Genomic DNA, 4649 nt, shown 5'->3' with positions numbered 1-4649 from the left:
ACGCTCGTGTAGGGGTTCTTGGCCTCTGACGTGGAGGAGTGCAGGAAGCCTCCTCCACATAGGTAAGTTTCTCTGTGTCTTTCTCACGACTCTTCTTCATTTATCATCTTGTTTATGTCTAGCCGCCATCTGATCATTTTCATGGGCTCTTTGCTTCTCTATGTGCCCTCTTTCATGCTCAAGCATTTATGTCAAGCGAGTCTAGTGGTGGCCCTCATGCCAAGGGCTCGACTCCTTCTAAGTCATTCAAATCAATGTTGCTTGATTTGGACTCTAACCCTATCTCTTCTTTAGCCAAATTTGATATTAGGGCACCAGACACTCCTGCAGGGTGCAATGGGGTCTCTAAAAAAGAAGGTACGCCCCCTTTCTCTTCTCGCTCTTCCCTCTTTGTAACTCCAAAATCTTCCATGTTGGATGCTATTGATGCAAAAAAAAATAGATTGAAGGATGTTGCAATATTTTTAGTGGCCAGGGACATTTCTAATTGTTCGACCCACAAATTTATGGATGAATGGTTGAAGAACATTTGGATTAAAAAACTAGGTCTGCATTTTTCTTTCTGTAGAATGATTCAAAAGGGTTTATATGTTTTTTTTTTCAAAGATGCTAGTTCGCATGCTCAAGTAGTTAGAAAACAATTTTGGCTAGTTGGAAAATGTACTGTTAGGGCTATCATGTGGTCTCTCGAGGTGGTTAGCGATGAGATCCTTTCCCTTTCGAGCCCTAGATGAATCATTATCAAGAATGTTCCCCCATTGTTGTGGAGATTCATTCCACAACTCCTTCAGTCGTTTGACAAGATTATTAGTGTTGATCATTAACCCTTTGATCCCAAACCTTTATGCTCGGGTGCTCATTACAATTAACTTAGGTAAATATATTCCTGAAACCATCAAAATCTTGATGAATGATGATCCCATTACCTGCTCCATTGAGATTCTCGAGGGGCTGAACACATGATTCCTCTGCAGACGTGAAGGGCATATGCATAAAATTTGCCCTATTTTGGTTAAACGTAACCCTAACCTAGCTACTAAGAAAGGCCCAGAGAGAAACCAGAATATGGCCTCCTCTACTGAACCAATGGAAGTGCAAACACCTATTTTAGACAAGCTAAATGAGTTGAGTAAATTGATAGATGAGGCTATGGAAAAGTTGTTTGGCCCTCTCCCATCTTTTGATGAAAATATGGAGTTTGGGAACTTTAATGTTGACCCACCTCCTCATTTTACGCTAGAAATATCTTTGGCTCAGATGAATGATGACCCCCCCAAATCAAGAAGGATGAGGGTAAAAAATGAGCAACAGTTGGCACTGAATAAATTGAAATCCCTCTCTCATCCCAAGGCCATTCATTCTAAGGCTTTCAATCTTTCTTCTCCTCCTAGCCCTAAAGGTAAATATTCATTTGTTAAATCAATGGTCTAAGATCTTGAAGGAAAATCTATTTCTGTGGATAAATTGAATAAGGATAGTGATGCCTATAAGATGACTATTGATAATAAGGATCCTAATTTTGTTGTTGTTAATTGTGTTAATAACGAAGCTAATGCTCTGGATGTTAATTTTGTTAATTCAGTAGATGTGAACTATGTTAATAAGGATACTATTTCTGTTGATAATTCTGGTAATTCTATAGATGTTAATTCTCTTAGTAAGGATGTTATCTTTGTTAATTCTATAGATGTTATTTATGTTAATAAGGATGCTAAACATATGGTTACTATTAACACCAATAATATTGACCCCCCTAACAAGAGTAGTTTAAATGAGAAAGATTCATCATCTCTACAAAATCCTCTCCCCAATGTCTGTGACCAAGAGGTGGGGAGTATTGAAATCATCAAGGCCAAGCCCATTGTTAGCAATCAGATGTCAGTATCCCCTAAGGTTCTGGTTTATGATCAGTTTGATTGAGTCATTTCCAACCCCTTATTTGAAGAATTTGTTGGGGAGTAGAGATCCATATCCATCGATGTAGCCAACAATGAGGAGTTCTCCCCAGGTGTGGAGACTGGCTATGGGGACACCCTTACCACAAATGGTGAAGGTCATTTCATTGTTGTTAAAAGAAAGAGAGGGGGGCCATTGAGCAAGAAGAAGATATCCCCTCTCCCTAAGAGAAAGAACAATAAAAGTGTTGGCCATTTGGTGGAACTGATTATGTGTTGCATTGATGCTTTGTCATTGATGCCAATACTAGTTGTTTAGATGCTTTACTAGCACCCTTTTGGTCCTGTTAGGTTGAGTGGTTTCTAGTTGATTTGCCTTTAGTACTTGCTACAGATACATAAATGCATGAGACAAGAGAATTTGATTATACTACCTACATTGTCAAAAAGATGCATGAGGGTTTCTTAAGTCTTCAGAATAACCCTAACAAATCTTTTAAGTTTTATTCTTTATTGATGCATATTATCTTGTTTTGTGGATGACCCAGGGGATTGTGGCCTGAAGAATTGAAATTAAATGTTCATGTAAAGATGGGTAGGAGCAGCCAATACAATTGTGGGTATCACTATGAGATTCTTGGTTCATGATATCTCATTATGTCAAGTTTGAAGAGTTTTTTGTTCAACCATTATACAGAGGTTTTTGGGTTTCTTGTGATGGATCATTTTCAGAAGAAATTAAAAGATTTCTTAGACCCCGTGAGCATGTAGATACAAGGGTGAATCATAATTGGGGTGATTGGTATGTATGCCAAGACTTCTCATATGTTAGGTTTTTTAGATTCGAAGGTGCTCCCTATGTGCTACCAAAGCCTGTGCTAGACCGAATTGTTTACCTAGAGATTGTGAGACAAATGAGTGTCTCTAATGCACATCATTTTGGGGGTGCCCACAACCAAATATTTTTACTTGGGACTCTGCATTTTGGTGATTTCACCATTGTATCCACAAAGGCGTATGAAGTTATTGACAAAAGGTTAATAGAAGACTATAATCTCTATGAGCACACAAGAAGGAAAAATTATGACCCGGAGGGCTATATACACCAGAGCATTAAAAAGCAAAATCTTGGTGATTATTTTCATGAGCATATTGAAGCCTTGGATATCTTCAAAAACAAGGAGTCTAAAGAAGCTATGCGAATTTTTCAGGATTTGAATTAGAAATTGGAAGAAAAAAGATAGAGACTGCAGGAAATGGAGGAAGAAGGAGAAGTTGCAAGTGAATCAGGTGAAAATGAGGTTGTCTCGAGATTTAAAATGCCTGAAAAAGGAAAAGGAACCTGAAGCACATGACCAAATTGTTGCAAGGATGAATTCTAATTTGGATGGTAGGCTAGAAGAGCATACATCTTTTATGTCAAATGATGAATTTATTAGATCGAAGGAGTTTAATTCCTTCTTGTATCATTTCAAAGGAAAGAGGTTAAGAGAAGCAATGCTAGATGTGGCACCAGAAAATGAGGTAGAGATGCTTAGAAAGCTGAAGGTGGAGATTAATTCAGAGTTAGAAGGCATGACCCCTCAAAGGGGAAGGCAACTTCTTGTAGAGGCAAGAATCATTCTCTTTCCAGGTTGGGACCTTAGTGCATCCTTTATTTTTGATAGCCTATTGCATTCACATAAGAAAGATTTCAAGTTAGAGATTCAAGGTGTAAATGATATTTTTTGGATCAAGATTTTATCTAGATGATGAGGTTATTCTTTTGTGGGCCCTCTATCCTCTAAAAAAGAGGCCCAAGATTATAGATGTGGATAAGGCCTTTGGTCACATGATGAAGTTAAAGGTTGGTGGAGTGGATCCCATGGTCACAGCGGATATGGGAATTGATATTTCCAGATTAAATAAGGCACAAAATTCAAATGAAGATGTTGGCAAGAGAAACAGGGATATACAAGTCACTATATGAAGAACTCTTGAGGAGTAGAAGTCAGCCTATACCCCAAATAGCAGATGAATTAAAATTGAAGAGGAAGTGTGAGGAATTGTATAAAGAAAACAAGAAGTTAAAAGAGAGAATGCAGAACATAAGGGCAGACATAACATGTGTCTTATTGTCAAAGAGATTTGAAAAGTTAAATGGAGTTCTTGAAGACTTCTGCACAGTTTACCATAAGAATATGGATAACAGTTTGTCACATAAGAGAATTTTTTACAGAATACATATGCTCTTGCAGGATAAGAAGTCTAGTCAGATAGACAGTGCAATTATTGAAAAAATCTAGAGATTGATGAAAAAGCATGAGAAGTTTGATGCAGCCTTGAAGGTTGAATATGATGATTGTCAGGAAATTGTGTAGCACGGTATTCCAAAAGTGATGGATGAAACAAGTCAGATTAAGTACAAGAATGTATGGATTACAGAATGTCAATCATTACTTAATGCTTCCCTAGGTATTGCACGGGCTGACACTTTGAACATGGCAGAGAAAGTGGACTAGTTGGAAAGATTTGTGACTATAGAGATGGCAGTGTGGGATATCATCTTCAACTCCAACACTTACAAGGATGACGCTTACCTTTGGCATATTCAGAAATGTGGCTTGGTCCTGGATGTCCAGAGTTAACTTGTGTCAATTGTAATGTGTTTTGTAATATTGTTAGTTGTTGTAGCAGTTTGGGAGCTATTAGTTAAGTTTTTGTCAGTTTTTAGTCTGTACTAATGAAAGGGTGTGTGCTTTCATTCGTATCTTT

This window comes from Cryptomeria japonica, chromosome 1, assembly GCF_030272615.1.
Source record: "Cryptomeria japonica chromosome 1, Sugi_1.0, whole genome shotgun sequence".
Classification (NCBI taxonomy): Eukaryota; Viridiplantae; Streptophyta; class Pinopsida; order Cupressales; family Cupressaceae; genus Cryptomeria; species Cryptomeria japonica.
This window is presented reverse-complemented; position numbering follows the sequence as displayed.